We start from the raw sequence: 19,293 nt of genomic DNA, 5'->3' as shown, positions 1-19,293 counted from the left end.
TGCACCCAACAGAGGAGCACCAGCATATGTGAAACAAATACTAACAGAAGTAAAGGGGGGAAATAGAATGAAATACATTCATATTAGGACACTTCAACATGCCACTCACCACAAAGGATAGATCCACTGTGCAGAAAATAAGTAAGGACACAGAGGTACTGAACAACACAGTAGAACAGATGGACCTAATAGACATCTATAGAACTCTACATCCAAACCAACAGGGCATACATTCTTCTCAAGTGCACATGGAACATTCTCCAGAATAGACCACATACTAGCTCACAAAAAGAGCCTCAGTAAATTCCAAAATATTGAAATTCTACCAACCAACTTCTCTGACCACAGAGGTATAAAAATAGAAATAAATTCTACAAAGAAAACAAAAAGGCTCAAAAACACATGGAGGCTTAACAACATGCTCCTAAATAACCAATGGATCAACAAACAAATTAAAATAGAGATCAGGGAATATATGGAAAGAAATGACAACAACAACACAAAGCCCCAACTTCTGTGGGATGCAGCGAAAGCAGTCTTAAGAGGAAAGTATATAGTAATCCAGGCACACTTGAAAAAGGAAGAAAAATCCCAAATGAATAGTCTAACATCACAATTATTGAAACTGGAAAAAGAAGAACAAATGAGGCCTAAAGTAAGCAGAAGGAGGGACATAATAAAGATCAGAGAAGAAATGAACAAAATTGAGAAGAATAAAACAATAGCAAAAATCAACGAAACCAAGGGCTGGTTCTTTGAGAAAATAAACAAAATAGATAAGCCTCTAGCCAAACTTATTAAGAGAAAAAGAGATTCAACACAAATCAACATAATCAGGAATGAGAATAGAAAAATCACGACAGACTCCACAAAAATACAAAGAAATATTAAACCTATGAAAACCTATATGCCAACAAGCTGGAAAACCTAGAAGAAATGGACAACTTCCTAGAAAAATACAACCTTCCAAGACTGACCAAGGAAGAAACACAAAAGTTAAACAAACCAATTATGAGCAAAGAAATAGAAATTGAAACGGTAATCAAAAAACTACCCAAGAACAAAACCCCAGGGCTGGACGGATTTACCTCGGAATTTTATCAGACATACAGAGAAGATATAATACCCATTCTCCTTAAAGTTTTCCAAAAAATAGAAGATGAAGGAATACTCCAAAACTCATTCTATGAGGCCAACAACACCGTAATACCAAAACCAGGCAAAGACCCCAAAAAAAGAAAATTACACACCAATATCCCTGATGAATGTAGATGCAAAAATATTCGATAAAGTATTAGCAAACCAAATTCAAAAATATATCAAAAGGATCATACACCATGACCAAGTGGGATTCATCGCAGGGATGCAAGGATGGTACAACATTCGAAAATCCATCAACATCATCCACCATATCAACAAAAAGAAGGACAAAAACCACATGATCATCTCCGTAGATGCTGAAAAAGCATTTGACAAAATTCAACATCCATTCATGATAAAAATTCTCAGCAAAATGGGAATAGAGGGCAAGTATCTCAACATAATAAAGGCCATATATGATAAACCCACAGCCAAAATCATACTGAACAGCGAGAAGCTGAAAGCTTTTCCTCTGCGATCAGGAACAGGACAGGGATGCCCACTCTTCCCACTGTTATTTAACATAATACTGGAGGTTCTAGCCACGGCAATTAGACAAAACAAAGAAATACAAGGAATCCAGATTGGTAAAGAAGAAGTGAAACTGTCACTATTTGCAGATGACATGATATTGTACATAAAAAACCCTAAAGACTCCACTCCAAAACTGCTAGGACTGATATCAGAATACAGCAAAGTTGCAGTTTACAAAATTAACACACAGAAATCTGTGGCTTTCCTATACACTAACGATGAACCAATAGAAAGAGAAATCAGGAAAACAACTCCATTCACAATTGCATCAAAAAGAATAAAATACCTAGGAATAAACCTAATCAAAGAGGTGAAAGACCTATACCCTGAAAACTACAAGTCACTCTTAAGAGAAATTAAAGGGGACACTAACAAATGGAAACTCATCCCATGCTCGTGGCTAGGAAGAATTAATATCGTCAAAATGGCCATCCTGCCCAAAGCAATATACAGATTTGATGCAATCCCTATCAAATTACCAGCAACATTCTTCAATGAACTCGAACAAATAATTCAAAAATTCATACAGAAAGAACAAAGACCCCGAATAGCCAAACAATCCTGAGAAGGAAGAATAAATTCGGTGGGATCTCATTCCCCAACTTCAAGCTCTACTAGAAAGCCATAGTAATCAAGACTATTTGGTACTGGGACAAGAACAGAGCCACAGACCATTGGAACAGATTAGAGACTCCATACATGAACCCAAACATATATAGTCAATTAATATTTAATAAAGGAGCCATGGCCATACAATGGCAAACTGACAGCCTCTTCAACAGATGGTGCTGGCAAAACTGAACAGCTACATGTAAGAGAATGAAATTGGACAAGTATCTAACTCCATACACAAAAGTAAATTCAAAATGGATCAAAGACCTGAATGTAAGTCATGAAACCATAAAACTCTTAGGAAAAAACGTAGGCAAAACCTCTTAGACATAAACATGAGTGACCTCTTCTTGAACATATCTCCTCGGGCAAGGAAAACAACAGCAAAAATGAACAGGTGGGACTATATTAAGCTGAAAAGCTTCTGTACAGCAAAAGACACCATCAATAAAACAAAAAGGAACCCTACAGTATGGGAGAATATATTTGTAAATGACAGATATGATAAAGGCTTGACATACAAAATATATAAAGAGCTCACCAACCTCAACAAACAAAAACCAAATAATCCAATTAAAAAATGGGCAGGGGAACTGAACAGACAGTTCTCCCCAGAAGAAATTCAGATGGCCAACAGACACATGAGAAGATGCTCCACATTGCTAATTATCAGAGAAATGCAAATTAAAACCACAATGAGATATCACCTCACTCAAGTAAGGATGGCTCAGCATCCAAAAGACAAACAACAACAAATGTTGGTGAGGTTGTGGAGAAAGGGGGTACCTCCTACACTGGTGGTGGGAATGTAAATTAGTTCAACCATTGTGGAAAGCAGTATGGAGGTTCATCAAAATGCTCAAAACAGACTTACCATTTGACCCAGGAATTCCACTCCTAGGAATTTACCCTAAGAATGCAGCACTCAAGTTGGAAAAAGACAGATGCACCCCTACGTTTATCACAGCACTATTTACAATAGCCAAGAATTGGAAGCAACCTAAGTGTCCATCAGTAGATGAATGGATAAAGAAGATGTGGTACATATACACAGTGGAATATTATTCAGCCATACGAAGAAAACAAATCCTACCATTTGCAACAACATGGATGGAGCTAGAAGGTAATATGCTTAGAGAAATAAGACAAGTGGAGGAGGAGAAATACCAAATGATTTCACTCATCTGTGGAGTATAAGAATAAAGGAAAAACTGAAGGAACAAAACAGCAGCAGAATCACAGAACCCAAGAATGGACTAACAGATACCAAAGGGAAAGGGACTGGGAGGATGGGTGGGTAGGGAGGGATAAGGTTGGGGAAGAAGAAAGGGGTTATTACGATTATTATGCATAATGAGGGTGGGTGGGAGGAAGGGGAGAGCTGTACAACACAGAGAACACAAGTAGTGATTCTACAACATTTTGCTATGCTGATGGACCGTGACTGTAATGGGGTTTGTGGGGGGGACCTGGTATAGGGGAGAGCCTAGTAAACATAATATTATTCATGTAATTGTAGATTAATGATAACAAAAAAAAAGAGAAAGAAAAGGGGGATTACTCCCTGAGAGGATAAAACTAACTGCAAATCAACGATTAATGCATGCTTTAGATATCCTTAATTTTGATCATTTAAAGGGTGTCAGATGATCAGCTGTGGGAGTACATTTTTCTGATAATATTCCTTTCTCTTAAAAAAAAAAAAAGCAGTTCCTGTGTGGTAATCTCCAATAAGTTCTTCACAATGGTATAAAGGGCATATCAAAGTGTGTGCAAAGGGTATGTTTGTGTTTTTACAGAGGATCAAAGCCTAGTTTGGCTACCCAGAAAATGAATTAAGATACAATATGAAGAAGAACTGCCAACATCAATATCCTCTGGAAGAGTCATTCCAGAAGATGATCACCAGAAACCTTCAACAAAGATCCTGGTGCTGTTGCAGTTGTAGCTGCATTTATCCCACTGGTTCCTGGACTTGCCATTGGAATGAAGAAGGAGATATCTAAGCTGGCCTGTGCATACAGTAAAACAACAAATTTGACTGGATCTATACTGTTGGAACTCAACCAAGAATTAGGAGAAGTGCAAGTTGCAGCGCTCCAAAATCGTGCGACTATAGACTATCTACTGTTAAAAGAACATATGGGATGTGAACAGTTCCCAGGAATGTGTTGCCTTAATTTGTCTGATTTTTCTCAAACTATTCAAATGCAGTTAGACAATATCCATCATATCATTGATAAGTTTCACAAATGCCTAGGGTGCCTAACTGGTTTTCATGGTTTCACTGGATATGGCTGGAAATTGTAGGTCTGCTTTTGGTATGTAGCTGTATTCCTATTATGTTAATGTGTACATGCAATTTAATTAGTAGTTTAAAACCTATACACGCTTATGTTACTCTACAAGAAGATATGTCAAAGAAATAATTAGTCTTCCCATGTTTTCTTCTGTCTGCTACTTCTCTAGCATTTCTTCTTCCTTCCTCATTACAACCCTTAAGTAGAATTTGTGCCTCATATCGAAATTACCAAGTATCATAATTCTTCCAAGTGGTAAAGATACTTCAAGACAAATGCTGGGCATAGAAGCCACAGGGCATAAATCTGCAAAGAAGTAAAAAGCTAACATTTTCAAAGAATATTTCTTCTCTCTCACTTACCAACTTTACATTTCCCTGTATGGCCCCAGAAGATGACTGGTTAGCGCGTTTTTCCCTGCAGGACCGGTGGGCGGGTGCCTGAGACTGGCGCCTGAGGACAGTGAAAATCGTGCAATTTTCCCCTTTTTTTGTCTCTTTTTGGTGAGTGCTTTTTGGAAGCCTTAAAGGGACAGGGACCCCGGTGCTAGGGAGGCAGGGCGGCGGGACTGGTGAGCAGGAGCCTGGGACCGGCGCCTGAGGACAAAGAATATCGCGCATTTTTCCCTGCAGGACCGGTGGGCGGGTGCTTTTTGGAAGCCTTGAAGGGACAGGGACCCTGGTGCTAGGGAGACAGGGCAGCAGGACCAGTGAGCAGGTGCCTGGGACCGGCGCCTGAAGACAAAAAAAAATCGCGTTTTTTCCTTTTTTTTTTTTTTTCCTTTCTGTTCCCTCTCTCATTGTTGCTGTTGTTTTCATTTGGAGAGTGCTTTTTGGAAGTCTTAAAGAGACAGGACAGGACACTTAGACCAGAGGCAGGGAATCTGGGGATCTCTGGGCACTCTAACCCCCTGGGCAACAGGGAGCACCGAGGCCCCTTACGGATATAAATAGCCTCATGGCTGACACCCCTTCAACGGGGCTCCACCACTTTGGAGGAGCAGCCCCAGCCAGGCCACGTCCACCACAACAGCAGAGATAAACTCAATAGCAAATGGGCAGGTAGCAGAAGCCCTGTCTGCACACAGCTGACAAGCATAAGCCACTAGAGGTCACTACTCCCCCAGGAGAGGAAGGCCACAAACCAACAAGAAGGGAAGCTCTTCCAGCAGTCACTCGTACCAGCTCTGCAAACTATCTCTATCACCATGAAAAGGCAAAACTACAGGCAGATAAAGATCACAGAGACAACACCTGAGAAGGAGACAGACCTAACCAGTCCTCCTGAAAAAGAATTCAAAATAAAAATCATGAACATGCTGACAGAGATGAAGAGAAAAATGCAAGAGCAATGGGATGAAGTCCAGAAGAAGATCACAGATGTCAGGAAGGAGATCACAGAAGTGAAACAATCCCTGGAAGGATTTATAAGCAGAATGGATAAGATGCAAGAGGCCATTGAAGGAATAGAAACCAGAGAACAGGAACGTATAGAAGCTGACATAGAGAGAGATAAACGGATCTCCAAGAATGAAACAACACTAAGAGAACTATGTGACCAATCCAAAAGGAATAATATTCATTTTATAGGGGTACCAGAAGAAGAAGAAAGAGGAAAAGGGATAGAAAGTTTCTTTGAAGAAATAATTGCTGAAAACTTCCCCAAACTGAGGGAGGAAATAATCGAACAGACCATGGAATTACACAGAACGCCCAACAGAAAGGATCCAAGGAGGAAAACACTAAGACACATAGTAATTAAAATGGCAAGGATGAAGGACAAGGAAAGAGTTTTAAAGGCAGCTAGAGAGAAAAAGGTCACCTATAAAGGAAAATCCATCAGGCTAACATCAGACTTCTCGACAGAAACGCTACAGGTCAGAAGAGAATGGCATGATATACTTAATGCAATGAAACAGAAGGGCCTTGAACCAAGGATACTATATCCAGCACGACTATCATTTAAATATGATGGTGGTATCAAACAATTCGCAGACAAGCAAAAACTGAGGGAATTTGCTTCCCACAAACCACCTCTACAGGGCATCCTACAGAGACTGCTCTAGATGGGAACACCCCTAAAAAGAGCACAGAACAAAACACACAACATGTGAAGAATGGAGGAGGAGGAATAAGAAGGGAGAGAAGAAAAGAATCTCCAGACAGTGTATATAACAGCTCAATAAGCGAGCTAAGTTAGGCAGTAAGATACTAAAGAAGCTAACCTTGAACCTTTGGTAACCATGAATCTAAAGCCTGCAATGGAAATAAGTACATATCTCTCAATAGTCACCCTAAATGTAAATGGACATAATGCACCAATCAAAAGACACAGAGTAATAGAATGGATAAAAAAGCAAGACCCATCTATATGCTGCTTACAAGAAACTCACCTTAAACCCAAAGACAGCATTCACTAAAATTCAAGGGATAGAAAAACATATTTCAGGCAAACAACAGTGAGAAGAAAGCAGGGGTTGCAGTACTAATATCAGACAAAATAGACTTAAAAACAAAGAAAGTAACAAGAGATAAAGAAGGATACTACATAATGATAAAGGGCTCAGTCCAACAAGAGGATATAACCATTCTAAATACATATGCACCCAATACAGGAGCACCAGCATATGTGAAGCAAATACTAACAGAACTAAAGAGGGAAATAGACTGCAATGCATTCATTTTAGGAGACTTCAACACACCACTTACCCCAAAGGATAGATCCACTGGGCAGAAAATAAGTAAGGACACACAGGCACTGAACAACACACTAGAACAGATGGACCTAATAGACATCTATAGAACTCTACATTCAAAAGCAACAGGATATACATTCATCTCAAGTGCACATGGAACATTCTCCAGAATAGACGACATACTAGCTCACAAAAAGAGCCTCAGTATTTCAAAATATTGAAATTCTACCAACCAATTTTTCAGACCACAAAGGTATAAAACTAGAAATAAATTCTACAAAGAAAGGAAAAAGGCTCACAAACACATGGAGGTTTAACAACATGCTTCTAAATAATCAATGGATCAATGAACAAATCAAAATAGAGATCAAGGAATATATAGAAACAAATGACAACAACAACACTAAGCCCCAACTTCTGTGGGACGCAGCAAAAGCAGTCTTAAGAGGAAAGTATATAGCAATCCAGACACACTTGAAGAAGGAAGAACAATCCCAAATGAATAGTCTAACATCACAATTATCGAAGCTGGAAATAAAAGAACAAATGAGGCCTAAAGTCAGCAGAAAGAGGGACATACTAAAGATCAGAGAAGAAATAAACAAAATTGAGAAGAATAAAACAATAGCAAAAATCAACGAAACCAAGAGCTGGTTCTTTGAGAAAATAAACAAAATAGATAAGCCTCTAGCCAAACTTATTAAGAAAAAAAGAGATTCAACACAAATCAACATAATCAGAAATGAGAATGGAAAAATCACGACAGACTCCATAGAAATACAAAGAATTATTAAAGACTACTATGAAAACCTATATGCCAACAAGCTGGAAAACCTAGAAGAAATGGAAAACTTAATAGAAAAATACAACCTCCCAAGACTGACCAAGGAAGAAACATAAAAGTTAAACAAACCATTTATGAGCAAAGAAATTGAAACAGTAATCAAAAAACTACCCAAGAACAAAACCCCAGGGCTGGACGGATTTACCTTGGAATTTTATCAGACACACAGAGAAGACATAATACCCATTCTCCTTAAAGTGTTCCAAAAAATAGAAGAAGTGGGAATACTCCCAAACTCATTCTAGGAAGCCAACATCACCCTAATACCAAAACCAGGCAAAGTCCCCAACAAAAAAGAAAATTACAGACCAATATCCCTGATGAATGTAGATGCAAAAATACTCAATAAAATATTAGCAAACAGAATTCAACAGTATATCAAAAGGATCATACACCATGACCAAGTGGGATTCATCCCAGGGATGCAAGGATGGTACAATATTCGAAAATCCATCAACATCATCCACCACATCAACAAAAAGAAAGACAAAAACCACATGATCATCTCCATAGATGCTGAAAAAGCATTTGACAAAATTCAACATCCATTCATGATAAAAACTCTCAGCAAAATGGGAATAGAGGGCAAGTACCTCAACATAATAAAGGACATCTATGATAAACCCACAGCCAGCATTATACTGAACAGCGAGAAGCTGAAAGCATTTCCTCTGAGATCGGGAACAAGACAGGGATGCCCACTCTCCCCACTGTTATTTAACATAGTACTGGAGGTCCTAGCCATGGCAATTAGACAAAACAAAGAAATACAAGGAATCCAGATTGGTAAAGAAGAAGTGAAACTGTCACTATTTGCAGATGATATGATACTCTACATAAAAAACCCTAAAGACTCCACTCCAAAACTACTAGAACTGATATCGGAATACAGCAAAGTTGCAGTTTACAAAATTAACACACAGAAATCTGTAGCTTTCCTATACACTAACAATGAATCAATAGAAAGAGAAATCAGAAAAACAATTCCATTCACCATTGCATCAAAAAGAAGAAAATAACTAGGAATAAACCTAACCAAAGAAGTGAAAGCTTATACTCTGAAAACTACAAGTCACTATTAAGAGAAATTAAAGGGGACACTAATAAATGGAAACTCATCCCATGCTCATGGCTAGGAAGAATTAATATCGTCAAAATGGCCATCCTGCCCAAAGCAATACACAGATTTGATGCAATCTCTCTCAAATTACCAGCAACATTCTTCAATGAATTGGAACAAATAATTCAAAAATTCATATGGAAACACCAAAGACCCCGAATAGCCAAAGCAATCCTGAAAAAGAAGAATAAAGTAGGGGGGATCTCACTCCCCAACTTCAAGCTCTACTACAAAGCCATAGTAATCAAGACAATTTGGTACTGGCACAAAAACAGAGCCACAGACCAGTGTAACAGATTAGAGACTCCAGACATTAACCCAAACAAATATGGTCAATTAATATTTGATAAAGGAGCCATGGACATAGAATGGCAAAATGACAGTCTCTTCAACAGATGGTGCTGGCAAAACTGGACAGCTACATGTAGGAGAATGAAACTGGACCTTTGTCTAACCGCATATACAAAGGTAAACTCAAAATGGATCAAAGACCTGAATGTAAGTCATGAAACCATTAAACCCTTGGAAAAAAAACATAGGCAAAAACCTCTTAGGCATAAACATGAGTGACCTCTTCTTGAACATATCTCCCCGGGCAAGGAAAACAACAGCAAAAATGAGCAAGTGGGACTTCATTAAGCTAAAAAGCTTCTGTACAGCAAAAGACACCATCAGTAGAACAAAAAGGAACCCTACAGTATGGGAGAATATATTTGAAAATGACAGATCCGATAAAGGCTTCACGTCCAGAATATATAAAGAGCACACATGCCTCAACAAACAAAAGACAAATAATCTAATTAAAAAATGGGCAGAGGAACTGAACAGACAGTTCTCGAAAAAAGAAATACAGATGGCCAAGAGACACATGAAAAGATGCTCCACATCGCTAATTATCAGAGAAATGCAAATTAAAACTACAATGAGGTATCACCTCACACCAGTAAGGATAGCTGCCATCCAAAAGACAAACAACAACAAATGTTGGCGAGGCTGTGGAGAAAGGGGAACCCTCCTACACTGCTGGTGGGAATGTAAATTAGTTCAACCATTGTGGAAAGCAGTATGGAGGTTCATCAAAATGCTCAAAACAGACCTACCATTTGACCCAGGAATTCCACTCCTAGGAATTTACCCTAAGAACGCAGCAATCAAGTTTGAGAAAGACAGATGCACCCCTATGTTTATCGCAGCACTATTTACAATAGCCAAGAACTGGAAGCAACCTAAATGTCCATTGGTAGATGAATGGATAAAGAAGATGTGGTACATATACACAATGGAATACTACTCAGCCATAAGAAGTGGAAAAATCCAATCATTTGCAGCAACATGGATGGAGCTGGAGAGTATTATGCTCAGTGAAATAAGCCAAGCGGAGAAAGAGAAATACCAAATGATTTCACTCATCTGAGGAGTATAAGAACAAAGGAAAAACTGAAGAAACAAAACAGCAGCAGAATTACAGAACCCAAAATTGGACTAACAGGTACCAAATGTAAAGGAACCGGGGAGGATGGGTGGGCAGGGAGGGATAAGGGGGGGTAAGATGAAGGGGGGTATTAAGATTAGCATGCATTGGGGGGAGGGAGAAAGGGGAGGGTGAGCTGTACAACACAGAGAGGACAAGTATTGATTCTACAACATTTTGCTAAGCTGATGGACAGTAACCGTAATGTGGTTGTTAGGGGGGACCTGATTTAGGGGAGAGCATAGTAAACATAGTATTCTTCATGTAAGTGTAGATTAAAGATTAAAAAAAATAAAGAAAGAAAGAAAAGGGGGATTACTCCTTGATAGGATAAAACTATTGGTAAATCAAAGATCAACGCATGCTTTAAATATCCTTAATGTTGATCACTTAAAGGGTGTCAGATGATCAGCTACGGAGGTATTCTTTTCTGATAATATTCCTTTCTCTTAATTAAAAAAAAAAAGCACTTCCTGTGTGCTGACCTCCAATGAGTTCTGCACAGTGGTATAGAGGGCATGTCAAAGTGTGAGCAAAGGGTCTGTTTGTTTCTATGCAGAAGATAAAGGCCTAGCTTGGATACCCAGAAAATGAACTAAGATACGATATGAGGAGGAGCTTCCGGCATCAGTACTCTCTGGAGGACTTGTGCCAGGGGGATGATCATCAAAAAGCCTCCACAGGGATCTGGGCAATGCTGCAGTTGTGGCTGCGTCCACCCCACCGCTTCCTGGACTTGCCATTGGAATGGGGAGGGAGATGTCTAGGCTGGCATGTGTATACAGTGAGACAACGAATTTGACCGGATCTGTAGTGTTGGAACTCAACCAGGAGTTGGGAGGGGTGCAAGTTGTAGCACTCCAAAATCTTATGACTATAGACTATCTATGGTTAAAAGAACATATGGGATGTGAACAGATCCCAGAAATGGGCTGCTTTAATTTGTCTGATTTCTCTCAGACTGTTCAAGTACAGTTGGACAATATCCATCATATCATAGACAAATTTTCACAAATGCCTAGGATGCCTAAATGGTTTTCTTGGCTTCACTGGAGATGGATGGTAATTATAGATTTGCTTTGTTTATGTCACCGTATTCCTATTATGTTAATATGTGAGCGCAAATTAGTTGGTAGTTTAAAACCTATACATGCTTAAGGTACTCTACAAGAAGATATGTCAAAGAAATAATCAATCCTCCCATGTTTTCTTCCATATGCTACCTCTATAGCTTTTCTTCTTCCTAATTACAACCCTTAAATAGAATTCGTGCCTCATATCGAATTTACCGAGTATCATAATTCCTCCAGGTGGTAAAGATACCTCGAGACAATTGCTGGGCATAGAAGCCACAGGGCATAAATCTGCAAAGAAGTAAAAAGCTAACCTTTTCAAACAATATGTCTTCTCTCTCACTTACCAACTTTACATTTCCCTGTATGGCCCCGGAAGTTGACTGGTTAGCCAGAGACGGGTAAGATTCCTCAAGGGAGGAACAACCTAAGACAGGCACAGTCGCAGGGGGGCCATCAGGTGAGAAATTGGGGATCAACAGAGGTGAGGCTCAGAACCTCACCCCCCCTGCTTTGAGAGAAATCTTCTGCATCTGTGGATGTTTTGCTGCCCTTGTCTAGCTTGGATTAATACTTAGTCCATAGGCACACACCTTATCATCTACATTTGCCCTCTTACAGCACTAAATTATGTTTTCTACCTTTATCTTGCATCTACCTACCACTACAGCATTTTATTAAAAATAAAAATAATAACAATAATAAAGGGAGAAATGTGGGATCAACATATAAATCAAGTATAAAAATCAAACGAATATTCATATTTGACCTGATTGTTTATAGTTCATAATGCGTGATCAAAACCGAAAGTTTCTGTGATGAATGCCCTTGCACTGTTCACCATGTAAGAATTTATTCACTATGTAAGAATTCGTTCACCATTGTAAGAACTTGTTCGTTATGCTTCAGAAGATTGGAGACTGATGAGAATTAGGCTTGAGATGGATTAATGATTGTACATTGAGCATTGACCCCCCCTATACTGAATTTTATTGTTGTTAACAACCATTTGATCAATAAATATGAGCTATGCCTTCTCAAGAAAAAAAAAATCAAACGAATAATCATATTTGACCTGATTGTCTATAGTTCATGATGTGTGATCAAAACCGAAAGTTTCTGTGATATGACTGCCCTTGCACTGTTCACCATGTAAGAACTTATTCACTATGTAAGAACTTGTTCACTATGTAAGAACTTGTTCGTTATGCTTCAGAAGATTGGAGACTGTTGAAAATTATTAGGCTTGGGGTTGATTAATGATCGTGCATTGAGTCCCCTATACAGAATTTTATTGTTGTTAACAACCATTTGATCAATAAATATGAGAGATGCCCTCTCAAAAAAAAAAAAAGAAGTTATATGCTTGAGGTAAAAGATAAGTGTATTAGTAATGGCATTCTGATAGTATTCCTTGATTTAAGAAAAAAATGTATATATAAACAGGTCCCTGGTTTTCTTGGATATAGTTTAAAATAAGTTTACTGATTTTAAAAAACTAAACGATTATATGGTAAACCAAAACAAAGTGGAGAAGAAAATGTCATAGAAAGATAGAGTAAAACCTATAAAAACTGTTTTTTTCCCCAGAGATTAGAATTATCAGGCAAAGCATTCAGATAATCAGGAAATACTTTACCCCCTTTCTATTTAAACTGCATATAATTTCAAAACTAGATACAGATTCTAATAGAGAATGCAATTCTAATAGAGAATGGAAAATCCACAGGATTTGGAGTCAGAACATGTGAGTTCAAGCCAATTCTGTTAAGTGATCTTTGAAGAATTACTTTCTATCTTCATTCCCCACTTTTTCACATAGGAACATAATATAATCACGGGGAAAACATTATTAAAAAAATAAAAAATAATCCACTGAAAGAAAACATTGTTCTTATGAGAATTAAGTATAAGAATATATAGATTTGGTCCATACACTGTAATCACTATTTACCTCTAAGCTATGTCTTATGGCATTTTCTTTCCATTAAACCATTGCATTTTGCAGAGGATATCTACAGTGCTCAAGACAATTACAGGAATTAAACAGGGCACAAAATTAGCCTGGCACTGTGTCTGGCATATCACTCGCTTTCAATATTATTTATCAAAGAAAGGAGGGTAGAAGTAGATAGGACCCGCATTCTCTTTCAGACCAAACACAGAATAAATTTATAGAAAACATAAAACCACACGTGTACAAGTTGTAGCCTTCAACAGGATCTGAAAATAAATACATGAGTTGGTTTTTACATACGTTCACCTTTCTAGTGGTGCATAATTCTGGCACATTCATATTAATATAAAGTTTTTAAAGCTATTTTCAAAATAATTTTAAAATACAGGTTTTGTTCAGAACTAAGGGCTATCATGTTTTAAATGCTTATGCAGAACAGAATACTTTTAAATGCTTTGAACATATTTTTACTATTCTAATTGATTTCTTGACAGTACTATTATACTTTTATCTATAGAAACATACCCTATGTCACATTCCCAACACCCCTTCACAATATTTGGATCATTTCATATTCATTAAGGAGAAGTTGAAAGCTTTAGTAATAAGAAGAAATTAATTTACCTTGAAGTTATTATTCTCTTTTGGAAACTGCAGTAAATGAGAAAATTTGCTTTTGAAGAAATTAGTGAATCATTATCTCAAACTTCTAAGAAATTCCCATGAAAACAGATTTTGCTAGGATAAAGGAAAAAAAATACAACAAAATCAAGAAATCAGTAAATATTGTTCTCTTTTATTTGTTTGTTTAGGGAAAAAAGGAATATACCATATTTATAGCCAAAGGAAATAGTTTGAATTGATGAAAAGCAAAAAAGAAAACTATGAATTATGACGTTCTCAGACAGGAAGGTTTGAGAGTTATCCTGCTGACGTATATCAAGTCTCAGGGTATGTTTCTGAATGCCTGAACTCTAAATAGAGATTTCCCTGATATTATATGGTCATTACTTAAGTGGTTATAAAATGCAAAATGTTGACTCTAATTTGATTGCCCTCCAGGGTCCTGGTTACACACATCTTACACTAATTTTCACAGGAGAGATGTTTAAAGTGAAAAAAAAAAGTGATCAGCTAAATTGTACTTTATGTGGGCACTGAGCCAATGTCCTGGACTGGTGAAGAACAACACCTGGTCTTTCTAATATGTCAAGACCTTGATTTTTTACAAAATCCTGCAACCTCAGCACCTCACTGACCTTTGAAATCGCTGCGCTGAATGGAAAAGGAAGACTTCCAATTGATGGAACAGTGACATTTTTCCCCTTCCCACATTTTTAGTTACAGAGCAATATGCTGAGTGTAGGCTTCTCTGTATCTACCTCCCGTTGGCTTCATCAGTGACGATTTGCCTCTGTTGTCTAAGCACCAATATAAGATATTACTTAGTGTGGCCGTGTAACAATCCAGACCAAATCAAGCAGTTCCTGACAACAGTTGGTAGGATCTAAAATTAATCCTGCTTTCATAAACATAATCTTCATGATGACACAAGCATTTAAGACCATCTAAATTCTGTTCTGCATCCCAACTACTCTGTGTTGTCATACTGTACAATAACAATACTAACACGTAAAAAAATATTTTTACCTTACCCATGTAAAGTATCAGGCATTATTAGCTTGGCATTCAGCATGCAAAGTCTATCATTCCTATTATCGATGTCAATGTCATTTTCACCATGTATGGATACACAGATTGAATTGGGGTTGAGTAAGATTTGGTAACTTACTAAAGTTAAAGTACTAGGGACTGGGCTTCTCTCTCAATTTCTCTGTTTATTGATCCTCAGTCTCAGCATTCTTGCACTAGCCTAGCTTTTATTATTTGAGCTCTTTCCAGTATATATGAATGAAATGACCTGGTAATAACATGATACTGCTATCTCACTGTTCTCTGAAAATACACATTCAAAATCTTCTACTGCTCCCAATGTTTTGATGAACTGGAACAGTTTCCAGTTATAGAACTCTTCCTCAAAGCATAGTTATTCAAAACACAGTTCAGAACCATCCTATCCAAAAGGCATTTCTATATTTTATTGGTTACAATTCTGTCCTGAGATCTTTGAGATTGTGGCTCTGTTGACTTGATCTCTCAATGTTCTTGGCTTATTACTTTGTGCTCCAGCAAAACAAAAACCACTGGTTACTTCCTGGGTACAACATGTAGTTCCTTTTGTTGGTGTTTCTGTTTATGCCCTGTTTTTCCTCAAAATATTTACTCAGTGACCCCCTGAGCCCCTATTGTCATCCTTTAAGAATCCTTTTAGATAGTTACCTCTTACAGGGAGCCTACTCTGGTTTTCAAGGTCTATTCCCACAATAATAATCTATGCTTGCTTTTTAACTCTCTGAGCACCAATTTTACTAAATTGTTCATGTATGTGTCTTTCTTCCTCACAAGACAATGTCTTGTTACCTCCAAAGCACCTTGTCTAAAGTCTAGAACATTTGCAAATAAATACATGAAGAGATGTTTTATAACTTTTCAAAATGTGCCTTTTACAATAGTTATTCCTGCATGTTTGTATGTTCTAGCCTAAGCTCTTTATGTATTAATTTATTCAATCAATAATGAGCATGTCCTGGCACAGCAGTCAAGAACATAACTCTAAAGACTGTCTGGATCAAACCCTGGCTTAGCCAAATACTATCAGTACAAATTTGAGCAAATTATTTAACTTGTCTCCATCTTATCTTTCTCATCTGAAAATAGAGATAATAATAGTTCCTAATAGAGTTCTATGAAGAGTCAAATAATTGTATATATAAAGAGTCCTTACAAATGGTGTTTATTCTATAGCAAGCACTCCATTTTGTTAGGTCCTATTATTAGCTATTAATTCAATTATTCATCTGCATATGTATACTGAATAGCTATTGTAAGCCAGGAAATGCACTGGGCTTGAGAATCTATTAGGAAAACAATAATATAAAACCAGGTCCTCATAAAGAATGCAGCACAAAAAAAGAGAAAATAAACAAGGATATATATATATATATATATATATATATATATATATATTTATTTATGTAATAATCTATACAAATGAAATACATGATGAAATGTGAGAATGTCATAAAACAAGAGACCTGTGAAAGAAAAAGACATGGGTGTCCTACCCTATGTCACATGACCAAATAAAGCCTCACTGAGAAGGATCACTTGAGCTGAGAAATCATAAGAGAATGAACTATTCCAACATTTTGAAAAGAGTATTAGGCAATAGCATGCAAGACCTCACAGCTGGAGAAAATCTAGTGTGCTAAAGGAATTAAACAAAGGCCAGACTATAAGAGTATGGTCAATGAAGGGAAACATGGCACAAAGTTGGATAAATAGGGAGGGACCAGACAATGTGTGGTTTTGTAGACAAAAGTAAGGAGCTCAGCATTTATTCTAAATGCAATGGAAACCATGAGCTCATATCTTCTTCCTTTCTGAAAAACTTTCCAACAGCTCTAGAATAGGCCCAATAAATACCTGCTATATAAACCTGAATTGCTTAGAAAGTGGGCAGTCAAAATAATTCTAAACTTTAACTAGATAGATAACTAGATAGATAAAGTGAAGTATTTCCACAGTTGATTTCCATATTGGATTGCATGTGATTTTAAAGATGATTTCATGACAGTATAAGCTAGAAAAATTTTGTATCAAATAAAGTTTTAAATGTTTCTTAACTGTAAGACTTAGAAATTCTTTAATATGTTATTATGAACTGTGACTATCCAATAAAGAGAAACAATATGAAGTCATTTCTAAATATTGTTCTGGAATTCTCTTGTTTCAGAGCATTCTTCAGGTCTAGAGCTACAATAAACAGCCCATTTTGGTAAATGCCAGTTGAAATAAAATAGAGAGTTTAATTGAATATTACAGTCCACACCTGGATCTGATGCATGGCCTTGAAAAGATACTTAAATTTCCCAAATCTCAGTTCTATCATTGTAAAATGAAGAGAATAAATAATTTCAAATGGTCATGATATAAGTTAAATGTGATAATCTTTGTAAAGTAAGTAGCCCCATGCAGAGCACATTTTGATCAATAAGCCTTACCATTTAGAAACATGGAAATATGCTTATTGCAATAAATTTTTTGAGATTTTTTACAGGTTTTATTCTAGAATTTATCATAGACACCAAAGCTGAGTAGAATACTTAAGGTTTCATCTTAAAAGAAAAAAAGTGTGTGTATATGTTTAGCTGATTTCAACCCATTTTATAATGCTCAAAAAAAAGTTAGTGAACAAAAAGTAATGTGAAACACCAACCTTCTGCCAGATCTTGCAGATACAAAGCTTCCAAGGTAAAAATTGTATTTTGTTTAATACTACAGTGGTAGCCAGCCTCTGATGATCCCCAGTGTCACTCTCTTCTTGTATTTATATTTGTATCTTTGTATATGCCCTTCCTAGCCTAAATGTTGGCTAGTCTGTCTGACCAACATAATATGGTAGAAATGATAGTATAAAACTTCCAAGATTAGGTCATAAAAGACATTGTGGCTTCTTCTTTAGCTTGCTGGAATACTTGCTCAGGGGAAGCTGGCCACCCTGCCACTAGGATAGCCAATAGTGGAGGGGAACAGCCAGATTGCCAATAGCCAGAACCAAACTGCCCATCATGTGAGTGAGCTGTCTTGGGAGCGGGGCCTCTAACTGCAGTCAAGCTTTCAAATAACCATGGCCTCGGACTGCTCTTGACTTCAACCTCTTGGAATACTGTAACCCAGAACCACTCAGTTAAACTACTCTTAACTCTGCCTCAGGAAAACTGTAGTAGATAACAAATAGTATTATCATTTTATGCCATTATGGTTTGGATAATTTTTTGTGCAATAATAGATAAGCGATCAAACTAAACTATAAACTCCTTTGTTGACAATGTTTTGCCTAGTTCAATTTCCTTTTTTATGATTTTTAAACATTATTCCCAAATGTTATACTTTCTGTGTATCTTGTTGGGAAGAGATTCTTTGTTCCGTTTTATTCTTCTCCTTTATACTCATTATCACTGCCTACATCGACCTTACTTATTACATGTCCTGATATGCCATTGACCATTCTATTGGCTGCCTCATGAAATCTCTCCTCCTCGAAATTTTTTTCCCTTTGCTACAGCTCTTTTCTCTTTTTGTACATTTTGAATTCTCCCCATTATAAAAAAATATACATGAAAAACCTTTTATTCTGTAATTCTGCCACACCATCAATGTACTATTTGCTCATTCATTTAATCATTTATTTAACAAATGTGAAACATCACTAAACATCATCTGTTAGGTGGTTGTGAGACAAAAACAGTTTCAAATGAGGCTCCTACTCCCATGGAACTACAGGCAAGTCAAAAAGAAATTATAACTTGGGCTGGCAAGTAGCATGATCAAGGTCAGAATATCAAACAGAGCATGAGCAATGAGAATGAAGACACAAAATGATGGAAGACTTAGTGTAGAAAGGAAAAGCTGAGAGCTCAACTT

Source organism: Manis javanica, chromosome 11 (assembly GCF_040802235.1).
Source record: "Manis javanica isolate MJ-LG chromosome 11, MJ_LKY, whole genome shotgun sequence".
NCBI lineage: Eukaryota > Metazoa > Chordata > Mammalia > Pholidota > Manidae > Manis > Manis javanica.
This window is presented reverse-complemented; position numbering follows the sequence as displayed.